The sequence below is a fragment of the Triturus cristatus genome, chromosome 8 (assembly GCF_964204655.1).
Source record: "Triturus cristatus chromosome 8, aTriCri1.1, whole genome shotgun sequence".
NCBI lineage: Eukaryota > Metazoa > Chordata > Amphibia > Caudata > Salamandridae > Triturus > Triturus cristatus.
The window spans coordinates 54,681,771-54,704,465 of record NC_140591.1 but is presented as its reverse complement, the minus strand read 5'-3'; the positions used below and the strand labels follow the sequence as shown (position 1 = coordinate 54,704,465).

Genomic DNA, 22,695 nt, shown 5'->3' with positions numbered 1-22,695 from the left:
TTACCTGCTTTATTTGCCAATTCTTCCTTTAATTGAAAGTAAAGCTTTGCCTGCATCAGCCTCGAGTTCCCCTTATACAAAACTGTTAGTAGTCAGATAACCTAGTTTGCCTACCCTCGCCATATAGGTCTGTGTGTCTGAGTATAAGTCCATTCATAGTTTACAAACATCTTCTAACTAACTTGGCTCCTAAAAAGGAAATTCACCCATCAGACCAATTTAGCTGCTGAATAATATTGGACAATTTAACACATAACTGCACATGCAGATAGAATGACCAGGGTCTGCATTTATCTTTAACAATTATCAAAAATACAACAGAAAGCCAAAATGGCCAGCTGGATGAAATAGCTCAGTTGGGAGAGTGTTAGATTGAAAATCTAAAAGTCCCTTGTTCAATGCTGGGTTTCGGAAAAGTCTGAGAGGTTTCTTGCTTCTCACAAAATATTTCTTGGTATCAGCTCAAGTTTTTCTTTCTTTATTTATCAAAATATTTGATCAACTGATCGACAACATGATCAATTCAACATAGAATTGTCTTTCTGTCCTCCTTCTAAATTTGCTTCCACCTCTCTTGCATTCAGCTTCGACTACAAATGTTTCCTATTTCATGCTTTTTTGTAAAGTAAACTCTTGTCTGCATCAGCTTCCACTTCTCCTTGAACACAGATTTCAGTATTCAGATGACATAGCTTACCTACTCAGGCCAAATACCTCTGTGTAATATGGTGCTAGTCCATTCAGAGTAAAAAACAAAAGCTACCTAACTGTGGAAATGTGGATTTTCCTGGTCAGTTATGTCCCCTATCTTGGACCCCAACGGTTCTATGTGCATGTCACAAGTACATGTATGTTCCCTCCAGTTCCAGTTTTGATGACGCAAACACATGTGCGTCCACCGTCAACATGTCCTCTGTCAGATCCGCCATGAATGGGCTGGATATTCGCTTCCTAAGTATGAAAGGCCACCGACTTTATATGGCTCAGTTACTCCATTTTTACAGTTCAGGCGAGTAGGCCCGATTCTGTCCTCAAGCCTTTCCCTGCTCTCTGCCTCTGACAGCTTCAGCTTGAGCTCGCATCTGTATCCATGAACTTTGTCCTACTCCCTGTGCGGCTAACGGTGCCTGCCTCGGCCAGTTTTGCCTGCCTGCCAAGAAACCGTATTTCACCTTCGAATTATCTACTTTGCTCCTCAGCCGATGCATTCCTGTCTAGTAGTTTAAGTAAACATTCTTCCAGCTACCGAGCAAAAGGGCCCGGCCTCGCTGTCTTCATGCAAGTAATTCATAGCCCTGTTACCATGGAAAGTTTCTGCCCCTTGCATCTCATATAGACACTTAGACGCTTGTACACGCACTCACAGTCAGTATAGAATAGATTTTGTCCGAGAGCCCTTCCCTTGTGGATAACACAGTTCTTTAAACATAGGATATTAGATATGATTTGGGATTAGGTTGACATAACCCCAGACTTTTGTCTCCACATGTAGAGCTAAATGTCAAGTCCCTTTCTCCCTCTAGTTGCACGTCTATCACACGTCATGCTGCTGCGCACGCATCTCTGCCAAGTATTTCTGCTGACATTGCGAAATCATCTCCAGGTATCCACCCACACATGAAAAATTACCCATTATCATCAAGTGGACGCCCACATGGACGCCCACCTTCACGCCTACTTACACGCCCACATGCTCTTATCTCATTCTCTCTTGCTCTCTTGCTTACGTACAATTGAGAAATGTATATATACTGTACTCTGTGAATAATGTTTTGAGAATATTGAGAATACTTTTCAGCCCCGTCCAGATCCTTTTTGGTGATGGAAATATTCTCCCTTTGACTCGAGTTATTGGAATAAAGCCCTTTATGAATCTGATACCACAGACTCAGCCTCTTGCTTTATGCATGATCTTATTGATATCTGAAAAATTATGACAGCGTGATATTTTATTTACCACAGAATGGCGCCCGAACAGTTTAATCTCTTTCCCCACACGCCGGAGATGAAGGTCCAGTTTTGCCCCCTTCCATGGCCGTGATGGACTTCAAGCGCGCACGTCGCGGGTTTTCCCGCCAACTCCCTCAGGCCAATGAAGGGGACAGACTGCGACCAGGCATCCATACGAGGCGGTGAGGAACGCAGATTGTCTACCCAGAGCCCACCTGCGAGAGAGCTGTGTCCGAGGTATACAGAGGCCCACCAGGTTTTCGAAGTCCCGATGTCCAGAGGGTCCGATGTCCGCAGTCGTCGAGTCCAGTCCATTCTCCGAGGCCTTCCGTTTCAAGGAGCTACCCGGTGAGTACCATCGCCGGGGAGGCGTGTTGACGCGCACATAGGTTGTGCCGGTCAAGACGGATTTGGGTACACAAATCCGGTCTGCACTGTTTAGCAGTGTATATGTACTGTTTAGCAGTATATCAAGTATTCCGAAGTATCTAGTTATTGTCAAGAATTCTGCTTGGTGATTAGTTATGCAGACTGTCATCATTGTTGGTCATTTTTAAAGGTTAAAATGTTTTATGTTCAATGTTTAATGTGTTAAAATGTCCTGCATATTGTGGTATGAATGATTGTTCATTATTGTGCTTTTTGTATTAAGTGTGTTCAAGACCAGGTGTCAGATCAGTTGTCAATATGCCGCTCTTTTCGAAGTTAAGACAGATTACTACTAGAAAAGGGGTGCTTGAAGAAGCAGTTCCTATTCCTCCTAGGGACACTCCAGGGCACTTTATGTATCACAAGCATGGCTTAGACGCCATATTATTCCTTGATCTATGGGTGGACTACACCAAAGAGTTACCAGAAAGTCAGAGATGGCCCGTAGCTGGGACCTGGGATGCCGAATGTATCATGAAAGTCGAAGAAGAGTTGTGGAAGAGGAAAGCTAGACAGTCACAGAAAGACGCTGTTGAATTATGGCGTAAAGAATAGCATAGACGCACAGAGTAAGCGCTCAGAAAAATAGAGAAAAAGTAGGGAGGATTCAGACAAAACCCGAGAAAGCGTATTAGTTGAGGAAGGTATCTGAGTAAAAGCAGAACAAGTAGACAGACAACGAAACACTCTTATGAAAGAGGAAATGTAGACCAGCTTGGAAGGATGCCATTGAGTTTTTGGCGCAAGGAGTGACATAGAAGGACAGAGTAAGTGTTTCACGAAGCAGAGAGAAGTGGACTGGTGTCTGGAAAAGCCAAGGATGAGATGTTACAGGAGGTATTAGAGCTGGTAAAATGAGCGTAGGCTGACAGAAAAAGAAATACTGACGTTGCTGGTATTTATCCCGTCCTTTCAGAGGACCTAGCAAGAGTGGCCCCAGTAGAAAGACCAGTTATAATACATATAATAATTACATAGTAGCCCAAAGGTTCTTGAGCCACCCACCAAATGAACAGCGCATAGCTGGTGTTTACATGGTCCAACATTTGACTACGTTGTCAATAGGAAATTGAGAGGGGTGCAGCTAGAGAAGGAGCAACTCCTGTGATTTGATGACACCCCTAATGTACAAAGTGTTAACGGAAAATAATTAGTGAAAAGTTTAGCTTGAAAAAAGAATTGTGGGTATTTCGAATTTGCAAATTGTTCATGAATACAGGTTTGTGTTCTTGGTGGTCCAGTGAGCCAATGTGCTGGGTCAAGTCGGTAAGATTATGACCCCCTGAGTGCAAATTGTATGTAAAAATAATTTTTCAATTGAGCGAATTATTGCAGTTTTTATGGAATTGAGTAGTCTTTTTGTCTTTGACAGCTTCAGAGTGAGGAGAAGGTGGGGGCCGTGTAGAGCAGAATGTGATACAGAAATCGGAGTCAGATTCTGACCTTGTAGCCAGTGTAGGTGGGGGCCGGTGAGAGGAGCAGAACAAAGGCACTGCTTAGAAGGCTTCTCTGACATCGCATCTGTGTAATGCCTGCAGCTGGAGAGCCTTGGGGCCAGGAGTAGGAAAAACAAAAAAAAAGATGGCTGGCAGCCCAGGCTCAGGCCGCGCTGAGGGGCTATTTTTAGCTTCTCTGATAAGACAGGGCAGCTGAGAAATGTAAGTCGAGAAAGATTCCCTTGTTCTATTCTGTGCAAACCAAGTGCCCCGAGGAAATGTCTATGGAGAAGATTTGTTTTATTTTTTAGCAATTGTTATATTGCTTCTGGCCAGAAAGTAAAATGTTGCTCTTGTTTGGAATTTTAAGGGCTATGTGCCTATATAAAAACGATTTTCAAATTCAGACATTTTTGAATTGTGGCCACAAGCTGCCACCAGTTGCATTGGATAAATGATCCAGTGGTTACGGGTCTGTGAGGAAAGATGTGAGATGCATCTTCGACTAGGACATGAGGGTACATTGTGTACAAAGAAGCATAGCACATTTTTATAAAAAAAAAAAAAAAAAAAAAAAGAGACAGGTTCGTGTGTTCGTCATTTTTTGATTATTGTTGCTGATCCTGTGTGTCAGACTTGACGCGGTCATCATTGGGATGACCCACTGCCAGATGGGGTTGTATAGGGCAGGTAAATAAGTTATTGATTATAAGCCTGACAAATTAAGCAGGCCAGAATGTTGGCATCTGAGCTGTAGGTACTGTAATTGCGCATCGCTGCTCATTTATATATGTTAGTGTAATTGTCTATGCTTTCTGTGCCTGGTATACTGATGGCTTGGCATATGTATTTTATATATGTTTTGTTTTTGTGTTGTATTGACCAGTCTGTTTAGCGTTTAATACCAAGTTCTCCTGTGCAAGTACAGAGATAGTCGTGACGACGGCGATCTTTGCACAGCGCTTGGCTGGAACTTGTTCACAATTACTAAATTTCACAGACGTGATATTACCTTTATCATGCTGTCAAAATAAGCAGACAACACGTTATCAGTGTATGTCTAATTGGTGTTGGAGATGAATGAAATAAAAGGAAAAATTATGCAAGACTAAAATATTTTTCACATGACTGCCTTTCTCTTATAGACAGGCAGCCTCGGTCATATGTTTCCAGATTGGACATTAAGGAACACTTATGATCTGTGCACTCGCATCTTAACTCTTGAAGGCCTGTTTTAAATAAGGACTGCCACCACAGAGTGACAAATGAGGCCCGGTATTTAGGGTAATGAGAAAATATCTGACAGAATTTCCTTTTTAAAGTTTGCTTTAGTAAGCTCATTCTTGTGAGTGGTGGCCCCAAAAGTTGACTTGTTTTTGAATTAGGCTATTTATTGTATAGGTGGAAATTATTGCACAATGACTGATTTCTTTAGCAGATAAATTATTAATTATCAACATTAACAACTGTTCTTAAACTTGGTTTTCCGAATATTTAGGTAATTTAGCATTCCTATTAGGGCCTCCTAGCATTAATATTGACTTCAGGTTGGTGTAGGTTCATGTAATAGGGACATTTGCATATGAGATGTCATTTGGCCAGCTTATGAGCTAACACAATGAGGTTTGTACATTAATTTGAAGGATTTCTCGCCGTTTCAAATACGCTGTGTATCTCCTATAATTTTGCTTACGCCCAGTAGCTACACACAGGGATTAATAGTGTTGACAAGACACAGGGTTTGATAGTGTTTGACAGCAGTGAAATCTGTTTCAGATTTCCTCCTGTCAAAAAGGGGGGGAAGGAGGAGAATATTGGTTTTCTGCTGGCCCCTGAGGAGGTTCGCTTCCCGCTAGCCCCTTAAGAAATTAAGGGTGACATGCACATAGAACCGTTGGGGTCCAAGATAGGGGACATAACTGACCAGGAAAATCCACATTTCCACATTCCCTCCTTGTCCCCTACTTGCCCTTCAAGAGATATCAATCTTCATCAATCCATTGATCTGTTCATATAGCATCATTTGTTCTTTCTTCTTCTTCCGTGATCTTGAATGAAATCTTGGTGGTGGAATACACGATGTGGCACACAGACCACAGATCGCTGGTCCACATTGTAGACATAGACAGCAACTGAATAGTATGAGAAGGCCAATACCTAGGAAGGATAAAACTCTCCATCCCCAGGCTGATATCACACTCCAAAACCAACTGGACCAAGTCCAAGTGCCTGGGTTCTGGTGTATCTGGTTTACAATCTTATGAAGGTGAGTTATGGCTTTATATACAGATGGCGAATTTTCTGGTATGAAAAATGCAACAGCTTGATTTGATGACCCTACAAGCTCCGCCCCTATCGGCCAGGATAACGTCAAGGACAAGACTATTTGAAGCACAACAATCCGCATAGCAGACTGCTCTTCTGTTAAATTGCCTAAGGCGAAAATAGTTTCGTTCACTACTGCTTCAAGGGTTCTGGTTAATCTACGTATCAGCTTACTATTGGTAACTGTACCTATATAGGGAAAGAAACCTTTATTGAAATCTGTGTATTTTTCCCATGCTGTTTCAGTGTAATCGACAATTGGGAGATCTCTCTTCTGTCTATTGTGTACTAAATGAGTATTTCTATGAGAATCAGGAGGAGCTAGGAAAACAGGTGGTAGGAGGAATGCTATGTAACAGGTACCATCCCAATCTAGAGGTAGGCGTATATATGCGGTCTGGCCACATATAAAGTAGGAATGACGAGAAGCTCTAAATGTAGACTTGCCTTGATCACTGAATTTTATTACAGTGGTGCATTTACTATGGCCCATGTGTATGGAGCCATTCTTTCTTATACATAATTCCCCTTTTACTGGGAATACGGACATGGCGGGCAATATTGGTGTAGCTTCAGATTCAACGTTCAGGATCATGAGGTTAAGTGTAAAATTACCTAATCCATATACTTCATTTCTTAGATCAGTTCCTGTTCTTTTTGGAAAGTCCCTCCTTGTTAGGGTAGCAGACTTTAAGCAAAACTAAGTTCAGGTTTCCCCATACCCAGTTGTCTTGATAAACTGCGGAATTCGAATCTAGGGAATTAATCAAACTAAACCATGCTCCACAGGAGCCATTGTGTGTGAACGGATAGAGAATGAAGGGGCAAAACTCCCTTATAGTTCTGATAGGGGGGAAGTCGGCCACAGACCCAGCAGTCTGTAGCATTGCTAGTCTGATATGAATGGTGCAGCATCTGAATAAAGGTATTGTTGCGTAAGGCAAGTCGATATGATAGCTCATAGGATGGCAGATCACTAAATGTGTGCTTTATGGTATCATTAGTGGAGGAGTGTAAAAGTGAGGCAATAGGAGGAAAAATAGCATGTAGTATTAAGCTGATACATATTATCGTGATGTACATAAGAGATTGAAAAATTACAGTCACTATACATCTATTTGCTTCTTATCTAGCTCTCTTATTTTTGCTTTATGTTATTGTCCAAGATCTTATGCGAGCCAGAATACATGTTCAACCGCTTCACCACCTAGTGGACTTAATTGATCAAACGGGTTCTGACTTCTTGGATCACAATTTAGCTTTGTGGAAACTTCTGGGCATTCTCCTCTAGAAAATGTTGTTCAAAATCCAAAATCCAAGTTCAAAGTTTTTTTTTCCTTTGTAAAAGAGTGGTGAAGGTGCAATCATCCTTTCCGCCTTTTGACTTTAACGGCCGTCCCCGTGGTCCAGAGCACTGACTTTGGCGCCTTCCATCCAGGAGCGATGGAGTATTCTTTGACCTGGGTGTTGTCAGGGAAGGCGGCAGCAACCTGCGAACAACAAGAGAGTAGTGCAGACATCAAGGAAGCCAGGTAATCTGTCAGCATGTTACTGTCAACATAAGTAATCTTTTAGGCATTGTAGTGCCCACATATTTTGGTGGTCTACCAAAGACCACTTCATAGGGAGATAAGCCTGTTCTAGAATGAGCTACCATTCGCATGTAAAAGAGGGCAACCGGCAGGGCTACCATCCAGTCTATACCTTTGTCTGCGCAAAATTTTAATGTCTGATTATGTCTTTCTACAAGGCCTGCTGCTTCAGGATGTCGCACACAATGGAATTTCCAGGTATACCCTAACAGAAGGGACACCTGCTTCATTAGTACCAGGACATATTTGTAACCTCTACATCTGTTTATTTGGATGTAATCCATTTGGAGCACTTCAAAAGGGTGGTCAGGTGGATGGAATCCACCTTGTTCCATCGGAATGCCTTTACCTGGATTGAATTGGCAACAGATCATACATGTTCTGACCTTTTGTTGCGCTGCTGCACGCAGGTGCTTGTTGAACCATATATTCTGTAAGCTATCTATCATTGCTTTCTCTCCTAAGTGTGCAGGACTATGTGTGGTATTTATAATCACTTGTACCCTTGAATCAGAAAGAAACCATGTGGATTTGCCCTTTGTCATCCAACCTTGATCAGTCAGTACCCCTCCTTGTTCCGATCATTTCTTTAATTCGTTTACAGTAGCATGTGTCTGAATGTCTTGTACATCCCTGGAAGGATCCCTAACTGTCATGGCTTTGGACACTTATTGAACCTGTAACTTTGTCATGTCTAGTGGGGTCTGAGCTGTCTGTTTAGCTGTTCGGTCTGCCAGATCATTGCCTTGGGAAAATGGTATCTGTGGCTCTAGTATGTGCTTTACATTTTAGGATAGCTATGGCTGTTAGTAAATGTATCGCTTCCAGAAGGGCTTGAATATGGGGGCCATGCTGTATCTTGGCCCCATGAGAGGTCAAGAAACCTCTTTCTCGCCGGAAAATCGGTGTAAATGTTTACTCTCAGGTGCTTAGCTCTTATGCACGCTTGTGTCAGGGCGATGAGCTCTGCTGCTTGTGCTGACAATATGTCTATTCTTTTAGTCTCTATTATTACAGTATCAGCAGTCACTGCATATGCTGCCACTAATTCTCCCGCCCCTGTCCTCATGCATGAGCCGTCAACATATAGTGTTAGGTCGGGGTCTGGGAGTGCAACATCTGTCAAGTCTTGTCTTGGTTTAGTCACGGTATGTATTACTTCAACACAGTTGTGTGGTGAAACGCTTTCTGTACTGGAGGGCAAAAGGGTAGCAGGATTCAGTATGTTGCATCGTCTGATCTCTATGTGTGGTTGAAATAACGTTGGCTCATAATCCGTCAGTCTAGCTACAGTCAGGTGTTGTGTTTGTGTCCGGTTCAAGAGAACCTCTACTGCGTGTGGTACTTGTACTGTCAGAGGGTGGCCCAGCACTATCGAGTCACTTTGTCTTATGGCTAAGGCCGTTACTGCAACTGATTTAGGCACGCAGGCAAAGCCTGTGCTACTGGGTCTAATGTACTAGAAAGATAAGCACAGGGCTCGTGTTTTCCTGCATGATCTTGTATTAGGACAGATAGTGCTGTTCCATCCCGCTCTGTCACAAAAAGCATAAACGATTTGTTGTAATCAGGGTTTGCTAAAACTGGTGCTTGGCATAAAGCTCTCTTTAATTCTTCAAATGCCACAGTGTGTTCTTGAGGACTTTAGTCTTTTTGTGTCTTGGGCTGTGAAAAACCAGAAATCAATTGAATACGTTCCGGTGCCCACAACTAATTCCCCTGAAAGATCACAATAAAACATGAGAAAAAGGGGAAAGCACCATACCTATTTCCTCGGCTTAATTTCTAAGGGGGCTAATTTCTAAGGGGCTTAATTTCTTAAGGGGCTAGCGGGAAGCGAACCTCCTCAGGGGCCAGCAGAAAACCAATATTCTCCTCCTTCCCCCGACTTTATATGGCTCAGTTACTCCATTTTTACAGTTCAGGCGAGTAGGCCCGATTCTGTCCTCAAGCCTTTCCCTGCTCTCTGCCTCTGACAGCTTCAGCTTGAGCTCGCATCTGTATCCATGAACTTTGTCCTACTCCCTGTGCGGCTAACGGTGCCTGCCTCGGCCAGTTTTGCCTGCCTGCCAAGAAACCGTATTTCACCTTCGAATTATCTACTTTGCTCCTCAGCCGATGCATTCCTGTCTAGTAGTTTAAGTAAACATTCTTCCAGCTACCGAGCAAAAGGGCCCGGCCTCGCTGTCTTCATGCAAGTAATTCATAGCCCTGTTACCATGGAAAGTTTCTGCCCCTTGCATCTCATATAGACACTTAGACGCTTGTACACGCACTCACAGTCAGTATAGAATAGATTTTGTCCGAGAGCCCTTCCCTTGTGGATAACACAGTTCTTTAAACATAGGATATTAGATATGATTTGGGATTAGGTTGACATAACCCCAGACTTTTGTCTCCACATGTAGAGCTAAATGTCAAGTCCCTTTCTCCCTCTAGTTGCACGTCTATCACACGTCATGCTGCTGCGCACGCATCTCTGCCAAGTATTTCTGCTGACATTGCGAAATCATCTCCAGGTATCCACCCACACATGACAAATTACCCATTATCATCAAGTGGACGCCCACATGGACGCCCACCTTCACGCCTACTTACACGCCCACATGCTCTTATCTCATTCTCTCTTGCTCTCTTGCTTACGTACAATTGAGAAATGTATATATACTGTACTCTGTGAATAATGTTTTGAGAATATTGAGAATACTTTTCAGCCCCGTCCAGATCCTTTTTGGTGATGGAAATATTCTCCCTTTGACTCGAGTTATTGGAATAAAGCCCTTTATGAATCTGATACCACAGACTCAGCCTCTTGCTTTATGCATGATCTTATTGATATCTGAAAAATTATGACAGCGTGATATTTTATTTACCACATAACCTGGATCCGAAAAATGCTATTTACCTATTGCACCCGTTAACTGATGAATGATACAGGACATCTTAAAACATAGCTCTAGCATGAGGTTGAGCATCTATTTTCTTGGGAAGTTTAAAAGAAAGGATGAAGACCCAAACTACCAGCAGGCCGAAATAACTCAGTTGGGAGAGCGTTAGACTGAAGATCTAAAGGTCCCTGGTTCAATCCCGTGTTTCGGCACAATTTCAACTTCTGCTTTTCATGTCACAAAAGCTGTTTGGAGTTAAATCAACGCTCTTCTTTATCAAAACCTTTTATCAATCTGATCAACAACACAATCAATTCAACATATTATTTACTTTCTGTCTTCCTTTCAAACTTGCTTCCACCTCTCTTGTATTCAACTATGCCTCATTTATTTGCAACTTCTTGCTTTATTTTAAAGTAAAGCTTTGCCTGCATCAGCCTCCAATTCCCCTTATACAAAACTGTCAGTAGTCAGATGACATAGCTTGTACACCCTGGCCATATAGGTCTGTGTTTCAGAGTATAAGTCAATTCAGAGTTTAGAAAAAAAAATTCTACCTACCTTGTCCCCTAAAAAGGATATTCACTCATCAGACCAAGTTACCTGCTGAATGATACTGGACACTTTAACACATAACTATAAACGAAAATAGAATGACCTGGTTCTGTATGTATCGTCTACAATTATTAATAATACATCAGGAGGCCACAGGGACTTGTTGGCTGAAATATCTCAGTTGGGAGATCGTTAGACTGAAGAGCTTAAGGTACCTGATTCAATCCTGACTTTCAGCACAGTGCGAGGGGATCCTACATTCTTGCAAAATATTTCTTGAAATCAGCTCTAGTTTTTTTTTCTTTATTTCTCAAAATATTTTATCAACTGATCAACAACATGATAACTTCAACAAAAAGTTGTCTTTCTGTCCTCCTTCTAAACTTGCTTCCACCTCTCTTGCCATCAACTTTGATGACGAATTTATCCCATTTTATACTTTTTTCAAAGTAAACTCTTGTCTGCATCAGCTTTCACTTCTCCTTGAACAAAGTTGTCAGTATTGAGATGACATAGCTTACCTACTCAGGCGACATACGTCTGTGTAATACAGTGCTGGTCCACTCAGAGTTTTAAAAGAAAAACAACCTAACATTTATCCCAAAAACGCTACTCACCCATTTCACCAGTTAGCTGCTGAACAATGCAGGACACATTAAAACACAGCTCTAACCTCAGATTGAAAATCCAGGTTCTGCATCTCTGTTCTGGGATTGTTCAAAAAAAGAGGCTGAATACTACAGCTGCTGGCAGGCCGAAATAGCTCAGTTGGGAGAGTGTTAGACTGAAGATCTAAAGGTCCCTGGGTCGATCCCGGGTTTCGGCACATTTTGAACTTCTGCTTTGCATGCCACAAAGACTATTTTGAGTCAACTCATATTGACTTTGTTTATAATGATCAAAACCTTTTATCAAGATAATCGACAATACAATTAATTCAACATATTATTTACTTTCTGTCTTTCTTTCAAACTTGCTTCCACCTCTCTTGTATTCAACTTTGCCTCCTTTATTTCCCAATTCTTCCTTTAATTGAAAGTAAAGCTTTGCCTGCATCAGCCTCCAGTTCCCCTTATACAAAACTGTTAGTAGTCAGATGACCTAGCTTGCCGACCCTCGCCATATAGGTCTGTGTTTCTGAGTATAAGTCCATTCATAGTTTACAAACATCATCTAACTAACTTGGCTCCTAAAAAGGAAATTCACCCATCAGACCAATTTAGCTACTGAATAATACTGGACAATTTAACACATAACTGCACATGCAGATAGAGTGACCAGGTTCTGCATTTATCTTTAACAATTATAAAAAATACAACAGAAAGCCAAAATTGCCAGCTGGATGAAATAGCTCAGTTGGGAGAGCAGTAGACTGAAGATCTAAAGGTCCCTGGTTCAATCCCGGGTTTAGGCACATTTTGAACTTCTGCTTTGCATGCCACAAATGCTATTTGGAGTCAACTCATATTGACGTTGTTTATAATGATCAAAACCTTTTATCAAGCTGATCGATAAGACAACCATTTCAACATATTTTTTACATTCTGTCTTTCTGTCAAACTTGCTTCCACCTCTCTTGTATTCAACTTTACCTGCTTTATTTGCCAATTCTTCCTTTAATTGAAAGTAAAGCTTTGCCTGCATCAGCCTCGAGTTCCCCTTATACAAAACTGTTAGTAGTCAGATGACCTAGTTTGCCTACCCTCGCCATATAGGTCTGTGTGTCTGAGTATAAGTCCATTCATAGTTTACAAACATCTTCTAACTAACTTGGCTCCTAAAAAGGAAATTCACCCATCAGACCAATTTAGCTGCTGAATAATATTGGACAATTTAACACATAACTGCACATGCAGATAGAATGACCAGGGTCTGCATTTATCTTTAACAATTATCAAAAATACAACAGAAAGCCAAAATGGCCAGCTGGATGAAATAGCTCAGTTGGGAGAGTGTTAGATTGAAAATCTAAAACTCCCTTGTTCAATGCTGGGTTTCGGAAAAGTCTGAGAGGTTTCTTGCTTCTCACAAAATATTTCTTGGTATCAGCTCAAGTTTTTCTTTCTTTATTTATCAAAATATTTGATCAACTGACCGACAACATGATCAATTCAACATAGAATTGTCTTTCTGTCCTCCTTCTAAATTTGCTTCCACCTCTCTTGCATTCAGCTTCGACTACAAATGTTTCCTATTTCATGCTTTTTTGTAAAGTAAACTCTTGTCTGCATCAGCTTCCACTTCTCCTTGAACACAGATTTCAGTATTCAGATGACATAGCTTACCTACTCAGGCCAAATACCTCTGTGTAATATGGTGCTAGTCCATTCAGAGTAAAAAACAAAAGCTACCTAACCTGGATCCGAAAAATGCTATTTACCTATTGCACCCGTTAACTGATGAATGATACAGGACATCTTAAAACATAGCTCTAGCATGAGGTTGAGCATCTATTTTCTTGGGAAGTTTAAAAGAAAGGATGAAGACCCAAACTACCAGCAGGCCGAAATAGCTCAGTTGGGAGAATGTTAGACTGAAGATCTAAAGGTCCCTGGTTCAATCCTGGGTTTCGGCACAATTTCAACTTCTGCTTTTCAGTCACAAAAGCTGTTTGGAGTTAAATCAACGCTCTTCTTTATCAAAACCTTTTATCAATCTGATCAACAACACAATCAATTCAACATATTATTTACTTTCTGTCTTCTTTTCAAACTTGCTTCCACCTCTCTTGTATTCAACTATGCCTCATTTATTTGCAACTTCTTGCTTTATTTTAAAGTAAAGCTTTGCCTGCATCAGCCTCCAATTCCCCTTATACAAAACTGTCAGTAGTCAGATGACATAGCTTGTACACCCTGGCCATATAGGTCTGTGTTTCAGAGTATAAGTCAATTCAGAGTTTAGAAAAAAAAATTCTACCTACATTGTCCCCTAAAAAGGATATTCACTCATCAGACCAAGTTACCTGCTGAATGATACTGGACACTTTAACACATAACTATAAACGAAAATAGAATGACCAGGTTCTGTATGTATCGTCTACAATTATTAATAATACATCAGGAGGCCACAGGGAATTGTTGGCTGAAATATCTCAGTTGGGAGATCGTTAGACTGAAGAGCTTAAGGTACCTGATTCAATCCTGACTTTCAGCACAGTGCGAGGGGATCCTACATTCTTGCAAAATATTTCTTGAAATCAGCTCTAGTTTTTTTCTTTATTTCTCAAAATATTTTATCAACTGATCAACAACATGATAACTTCAACAAAAAGTTGTCTTTCTGTCCTCCTTCTAAACTTGCTTCCACCTCTCTTGCCATCAGCTTTGATGACGAATTTATCCCATTTTATACTTTTTTCAAAGTAAACTCTTGTCTGCATCAGCTTTCACTTCTCCTTGAACAAAGTTGTCAGTATTGAGATGACATAGCTTACCTACTCAGGCGACATACGTCTGTGTAATACAGTGCTGGTCCACTGAGAGTTTTAAAAGAAAAACGACCTAACATTTATCCCAAAAACGCTACTCACCCATTTCACCAGTTAGCTGCTGAACAATGCAGGACACATTAAAACACAGCTCTAACCTCAGATTGAAAATCCAGGTTCTGCATCTCTGTTCTGGGATTGTTCAAAAAAAGAGGCTGAATACTATAGCTGCTGGCAGGCCGAAATAGCTCAGTTGGGAGAGCGTTAGACTGAAGATCCAAAGGTCCCTGGTTCGATCCCGTGTTTCGGCACATTTTGAACTTCTGCTTTGCATGCCACAAAGACTATTTTGAGTCAACTCATATTGACTTTGTTTATAATGATCAAAACCTTTTATCAAGATAATCGACAATACAATTAATTCAACATATTATTTACTTTCTGTCTTTCTTTCAAACTTGCTTCCACCTCTCTTGTATTCAACTTTGCCTCCCTTATTTCCCAATTCTTCCTTTAATTGAAAGTAAAGCTTTGCCTGCATCAGCCTCCAGTTCCCCTTATACAAAACTGTTAGTAGTCAGATGACCTAGCTTGCCGACCCTCGCCATATAGGTCTGTGTTTCTGAGTATAAGTCCATTCATAGTTTACAAACATCATCTAACTAACTTGGCTCCTAAAAAGGAAATTCACCCATCAGACCAATTTAGCTACTGAATAATACTGGACAATTTAACACATAACTGCACATGCAGATAGAGTGACCAGGTTCTGCATTTATCTTTAACAATTATAAAAAATACAACAGAAAGCCAAAATTGCCAGCTGGATGAAATAGCTCAGTTGGGAGAGCAGTAGACTGAAGATCTAAAGGTCCCTGGTTCAATCCCGGGTTTAGGCACATTTTGAACTTCTGCTTTGCATGCCACAAATGCTATTTGGAGTCAACTCATATTGACGTTGTTTATAATGATCAAAACCTTTTATCAAGCTGATCGATAAGACAACCATTTCAACATATTTTTTACATTCTGTCTTTCTGTCAAACTTGCTTCCACCTCTCTTGTATTCAACTTTACCTGCTTTATTTGCCAATTCTTCCTTTAATTGAAAGTAAAGCTTTGCCTGCATCAGCCTCGAGTTCCCCTTATACAAAACTGTTAGTAGTCAGATTACCTAGTTTGCCTACCCTCGCCATATAGGTCTGTGTGTCTGAGTATAAGTCCATTCATAGTTTACAAACATCTTCTAACTAACTTGGCTCCTAAAAAGGAAATTCACCCATCAGACCAATTTAGCTGCTGAATAATATTGGACAATTTAACACATAACTGCACATGCAGATAGAATGACCAGGGTCTGCATTTATCTTTAACAATTATCAAAAATACAACAGAAAGCCAAAATGGCCAGCTGGATGAAATAGCTCAGTTGGGAGAGTGTTAGATTGAAAATCTAAAAGTCCCTTGTTCAATGCTGGGTTTCGGAAAAGTCTGAGAGGTTTCTTGCTTCTCACAAAATATTTCTTGGTATCAGCTCAAGTTTTTCTTTCTTTATTTATCAAAATATTTGATCAACTGACCGACAACATGATCAATTCAACATAGAATTGTCTTTCTGTCCTCCTTCTAAATTTGCTTCCACCTCTCTTGCATTCAGCTTCGACTACAAATGTTTCCTATTTCATGCTTTTTTGTAAAGTAAACTCTTGTCTGCATCAGCTTCCACTTCTCCTTGAACACAGATTTCAGTATTCAGATGACATAGCTTACCTACTCAGGCCAAATACCTCTGTGTAATATGGTGCTAGTCCATTCAGAGTAAAAAACAAAAGCTACCTAACCTGGATCCGAAAAATGCTATTTACCTATTGCACCCGTTAACTGATGAATGATACAGGACATCTTAAAACATAGCTCTAGCATGAGGTTGAGCATCTATTTTCTTGGGAAGTTTAAAAGAAAGGATGAAGACCCAAACTACCAATAGGCCGAAATAGCTCAGTTGGGAGAGTGTTAGACTGAAGATCTAAAGGTCCCTGGTTCAATCCCGGGTTTCGGCACAATTTCAACTTCTGCTTTTCATGTCACAAAAGCTGTTTGGAGTTAAATCAACGCTCTTCTTTATCAAAACCTTTTATCAATCTGATCAACAACACAATCAATTCAACATATTATTTACTTTCTGTCTTCCTTTCAAACTTGCTTCCACCTCTCTTGTATTCAACTATGCCTCATTTATTTGCAACTTCTTGCTTTATTTTAAAGTAAAGCTTTGCCTGCATCAGCCTCCAATTCCCCTTATACAAAACTGTCAGTAGTCAGATGACATAGCTTGTACACCCTGGCCATATAGGTCTGTGTTTCAGAGTATAAGTCAATTCAGAGTTTAGAAAAAAAAATTCTACCTACCTTGTCCCCTAAAAAGGATATTCACTCATCAGACCAAGTTACCTGCTGAATGATACTGGACACTTTAACACATAACTATAAACGAAAATAGAATGACCAGGTTCTGTATGTATCGTCTACAATTATTAATAATACATCAGGAGGACACAGGGACTTGTTGGCTGAAATATCTCAGTTGGGAGATCGTTAGACTGAAGAGCTTAAGGTACCTGATTCAATCCTGACTTTCAGCACAGTGCGAGGGGATCCTACATTCTTGCAAAATATTTCTTGAAATCAGCTCTAGTTTTTTTTTCTTTATTTCTCAAAATATTTTATCAACTGATCAACAACATGATAACTTCAACAAAAAGTTGTCTTTCTGTCCTCCTTCTAAACTTGCTTCCACCTCTCTTGCCATCAACTTTGATGACGAATTTATCCCATTTTATACTTTTTTCAAAGTAAACACTTGTCTGCATCAGCTTTCACTTCTCCTTGAACAAAGTTGTCAGTATTGAGATGACATAGCTTACCTACTCAGGCGACATACGTCTGTGTAATACAGTGCTGGTCCACTCAGAGTTTTAAAAGAAAAACGACCTAACATTTATCCCAAAAACGCTACTCACCCATTTCACCAGTTAGCTGCTGAACAATGCAGGACACATTAAAACACAGTTCTAACCTCAGATTGAAAATCCAGGTTCTGCATCTCTGTTCTGGGATTGTTCAAAAAAAGAGGCTGAATACTATAGCTGCTGGCAGGCCGAAATAGCTCAGTTGGGAGAGTGTTAGACTGAAGATCTAAAGGTCCCTGGTTCGATCCCGGGTTTCGGCACATTTTGAACTTCTGCTTTGCATGCCACAAAGACTATTTTGAGTCAACTCATATTGACTTTGTTTATAATGATCAAAACCTTTTATCAAGATAATCGACAATACAATTAATTCAACATATTATTTACTTTCTGTCTTTCTTTCAAACTTGCTTCCACCTCTCTTGTATTCAACTTTGCCTCCTTTATTTCCAAATTCTTCCTTTAATTGAAAGTAAAGCTTTGCCTGCATCAGCCTCGAGTTCCCCTTATACAAAACTGTTAGTAGTCAGATGACCTAGCTTGCCGACCCTCGCCATATAGGTCTGTGTTTCTGAGTATAAGTCCATTCATAGTTTACAAACATCATCTAACTAACTTGGCTCCTAAAAAGGAAATTCACCCATCAGACCAATTTAGCTACTGAATAATACTGGACAATTTAACACATAACTGCACATGCAGATAGAGTGACCAGGTTCTGCATTTATCTTTAACAATTATAAAAAATACAACAGAAAGCCAAAATTGCCAGCTGGATGAAATAGCTCAGTTGGGAGAGCAGTAGACTGAAGATCTAAAGGTCCCTGGTTCAATCCCGGGTTTAGGCACATTTTGAACTTCTGCTTTGCATGCCACAAATGCTATTTGGAGTCAACTCATATTGACGTTGTTTATAATGATCAAAACCTTTTATCAAGCTGATCGATAAGACAACCATTTCAACATATTTTTTACATTCTGTCTTTCTGTCAAACTTGCTTCCACCTCTCTTGTATTCAACTTTACCTGCTTTATTTGCCAATTCTTCCTTTAATTGAAAGTAAAGCTTTGCCTGCATCAGCCTCGAGTTCCCCTTATACAAAACTGTTAGTAGTCAGATGACCTAGTTTGCCTACCCTCGCCATATAGGTCTGTGTGTCTGAGTATAAGTCCATTCATAGTTTACAAACATCTTCTAACTAACTTGGCTCCTAAAAAGGAAATTCACCCATCAGACCAATTTAGCTGCTGAATAATATTGGACAATTTAACACATAACTGCACATGCAGATAGAATGACCAGGGTCTGCATTTATCTTTAACAATTATCAAAAATACAACAGAAAGCCAAAATGGCCAGCTGGATGAAATAGCTCAGTTGGGAGAGTGTTAGATTGAAAATCTAAAACTCCCTTGTTCAATGCTGGGTTTCGGAAAAGTCTGAGAGGTTTCTTGCTTCTCACAAAATATTTCTTGGTATCAGCTCAAGTTTTTCTTTCTTTATTTATCAAAATATTTGATCAACTGACCGACAACATGATCAATTCAACATAGAATTGTCTTTCTGTCCTCCTTCTAAATTTGCTTCCACCTCTCTTGCATTCAGCTTCGACTACAAATGTTTCCTATTTCATGCTTTTTTGTAAAGTAAACTCTTGTCTGCATCAGCTTCCACTTCTCCTTGAACACAGATTTCAGTATTCAGATGACATAGCTTACCTACTCAGGCCAAATACCTCTGTGTAATATGGTGCTAGTCCATTCAGAGTAAAAAACAAAAGCTACCTAACCTGGATCCGAAAAATGCTATTTACCTATTGCACCCGTTAACTGATGAATGATACAGGACATCTTAAAACATAGCTCTAGCATGAGGTTGAGCATCTATTTTCTTGGGAAGTTTAAAAGAAAGGATGAAGACCCAAACTACCAGCAGGCCGAAATAGCTCAGTTGGGAGAATGTTAGACTGAAGATCTAAAGGTCCCTGGTTCAATCCTGGGTTTCGGCACAATTTCAACTTCTGCTTTTCAGTCACAAAAGCTGTTTGGAGTTAAATCAACGCTCTTCTTTATCAAAACCTTTTATCAATCTGATCAACAACACAATCAATTCAACATATTATTTACTTTCTGTCTTCTTTTCAAACTTGCTTCCACCTCTCTTGTATTCAACTATGCCTCATTTATTTGCAACTTCTTGCTTTATTTTAAAGTAAAGCTTTGCCTGCATCAGCCTCCAATTCCCCTTATACAAAACTGTCAGTAGTCAGATGACATAGCTTGTACACCCTGGCCATATAGGTCTGTGTTTCAGAGTATAAGTCAATTCAGAGTTTAGAAAAAAAAATTCTACCTACATTGTCCCCTAAAAAGGATATTCACTCATCAGACCAAGTTACCTGCTGAATGATACTGGACACTTTAACACATAACTATAAACGAAAATAGAATGACCAGGTTCTGTATGTATCGTCTACAATTATTAATAATACATCAGGAGGCCACAGGGAATTGTTGGCTGAAATATCTCAGTTGGGAGATCGTTAGACTGAAGAGCTTAAGGTACCTGATTCAATCCTGACTTTCAGCACAGTGCGAGGGGATCCTACATTCTTGCAAAATATTTCTTGAAATCAGCTCTAGTTTTTTTCTTTATTTCTCAAAATATTTTATCAACTGATCAACAACATGATAACTTCAACAAAAAGTTGTCTTTCTGTCCTCCTTCTAAACTTGCTTCCACCTCTCTTGCCATCAGCTTTGATGACGAATTTATCCCATTTTATACTTTTTTCAAAGTAAACTCTTGTCTGCATCAGCTTTCACTTCTCCTTGAACAAAGTTGTCAGTATTGAGATGACATAGCTTACCTACTCAGGCGACATACGTCTGTGTAATACAGTGCTGGTCCACTGAGAGTTTTAAAAGAAAAACGACCTAACATTTATCCCAAAAACGCTACTCACCCATTTCACCAGTTAGCTGCTGAACAATGCAGGACACATTAAAACACAGCTCTAACCTCAGATTGAAAATCCAGGTTCTGCATCTCTGTTCTGGGATTGTTCAAAAAAAGAGGCTGAATACTATAGCTGCTGGCAGGCCGAAATAGCTCAGTTGGGAGAGCGTTAGACTGAAGATCCAAAGGTCCCTGGTTCGATCCCGTGTTTCGGCACATTTTGAACTTCTGCTTTGCATGCCACAAAGACTATTTTGAGTCAACTCATATTGACTTTGTTTATAATGATCAAAACCTTTTATCAAGATAATCGACAATACAATTAATTCAACATATTATTTACTTTCTGTCTTTCTTTCAAACTTGCTTCCACCTCTCTTGTATTCAACTTTGCCTCCCTTATTTCCCAATTCTTCCTTTAATTGAAAGTAAAGCTTTGCCTGCATCAGCCTCCAGTTCCCCTTATACAAAACTGTTAGTAGTCAGATGACCTAGCTTGCCGACCCTCGCCATATAGGTCTGTGTTTCTGAGTATAAGTCCATTCATAGTTTACAAACATCATCTAACTAACTTGGCTCCTAAAAAGGAAATTCACCCATCAGACCAATTTAGCTACTGAATAATACTGGACAATTTAACACATAACTGCACATGCAGATAGAGTGACCAGGTTCTGCATTTATCTTTAACAATTATAAAAAATACAACAGAAAGCCAAAATTGCCAGCTGGATGAAATAGCTCAGTTGGGAGAGCAGTAGACTGAAGATCTAAAGGTCCCTGGTTCAATCCCGGGTTTAGGCACATTTTGAACTTCTGCTTTGCATGCCACAAATGCTATTTGGAGTCAACTCATATTGACGTTGTTTATAATGATCAAAACCTTTTATCAAGCTGATCGATAAGACAACCATTTCAACATATTTTTTACATTCTGTCTTTCTGTCAAACTTGCTTCCACCTCTCTTGTATTCAACTTTACCTGCTTTATTTGCCAATTCTTCCTTTAATTGAAAGTAAAGCTTTGCCTGCATCAGCCTCGAGTTCCCCTTATACAAAACTGTTAGTAGTCAGATTACCTAGTTTGCCTACCCTCGCCATATAGGTCTGTGTGTCTGAGTATAAGTCCATTCATAGTTTACAAACATCTTCTAACTAACTTGGCTCCTAAAAAGGAAATTCACCCATCAGACCAATTTAGCTGCTGAATAATATTGGACAATTTAACACATAACTGCACATGCAGATAGAATGACCAGGGTCTGCATTTATCTTTAACAATTATCAAAAATACAACAGAAAGCCAAAATGGCCAGCTGGATGAAATAGCTCAGTTGGGAGAGTGTTAGATTGAAAATCTAAAAGTCCCTTGTTCAATGCTGGGTTTCGGAAAAGTCTGAGAGGTTTCTTGCTTCTCACAAAATATTTCTTGGTATCAGATCAAGTTTTTCTTTCTTTATTTATCAAAATATTTGATCAACTGACCGACAACATGATCAATTCAACATAGAATTGTCTTTCTGTCCTCCTTCTAAATTTGCTTCCACCTCTCTTGCATTCAGCTTCGACTACAAATGTTTCCTATTTCATGCTTTTTTGTAAAGTAAACTCTTGTCTGCATCAGCTTCCACTTCTCCTTGAACACAGATTTCAGTATTCAGATGACATAGCTTACCTACTCAGGCCAAATACCTCTGTGTAATATGGTGCTAGTCCATTCAGAGTAAAAAACAAAAGCTACCTAACCTGGATCCGAAAAATGCTATTTACCTATTGCACCCGTTAACTGATGAATGATACAGGACATCTTAAAACATAGCTCTAGCATGAGGTTGAGCATCTATTTTCTTGGGAAGTTTAAAAGAAAGGATGAAGACCCAAACTACCAATAGGCCGAAATAGCTCAGTTGGGAGAGTGTTAGACTGAAGATCTAAAGGTCCCTGGTTCAATCCCGGGTTTCGGCACAATTTCAACTTCTGCTTTTCATGTCACAAAAGCTGTTTGGAGTTAAATCAACGCTCTTCTTTATCAAAACCTTTTATCAATCTGATCAACAACACAATCAATTCAACATATTATTTACTTTCTGTCTTCCTTTCAAACTTGCTTCCACCTCTCTTGTATTCAACTATGCCTCATTTATTTGCAACTTCTTGCTTTA

At 40.0% G+C, this 22,695-nt stretch overlaps 3 non-coding genes across 3 annotated transcripts; all 3 read left to right on the top strand.

Moving 5' to 3' along the window:
- The first annotated feature begins 16,592 nt into the window (after positions 1–16,592).
- On the top strand, positions 16,593–16,665 carry TRNAF-GAA (transfer RNA phenylalanine (anticodon GAA)). The gene has a single exon. It is a non-coding gene; the product is annotated as a tRNA-Phe (tRNA).
- A 1,096-nt stretch (positions 16,666–17,761) lies between these two features.
- TRNAF-GAA (transfer RNA phenylalanine (anticodon GAA)) lies at positions 17,762–17,834 on the top strand. Its single transcript has one exon. It is a non-coding gene; the product is annotated as a tRNA-Phe (tRNA).
- A 4,591-nt stretch (positions 17,835–22,425) lies between these two features.
- Positions 22,426–22,498, top strand: TRNAF-GAA (transfer RNA phenylalanine (anticodon GAA)). The gene has a single exon. It is a non-coding gene; the product is annotated as a tRNA-Phe (tRNA).
- The last annotated feature ends 197 nt before the right edge of the window (positions 22,499–22,695 follow it).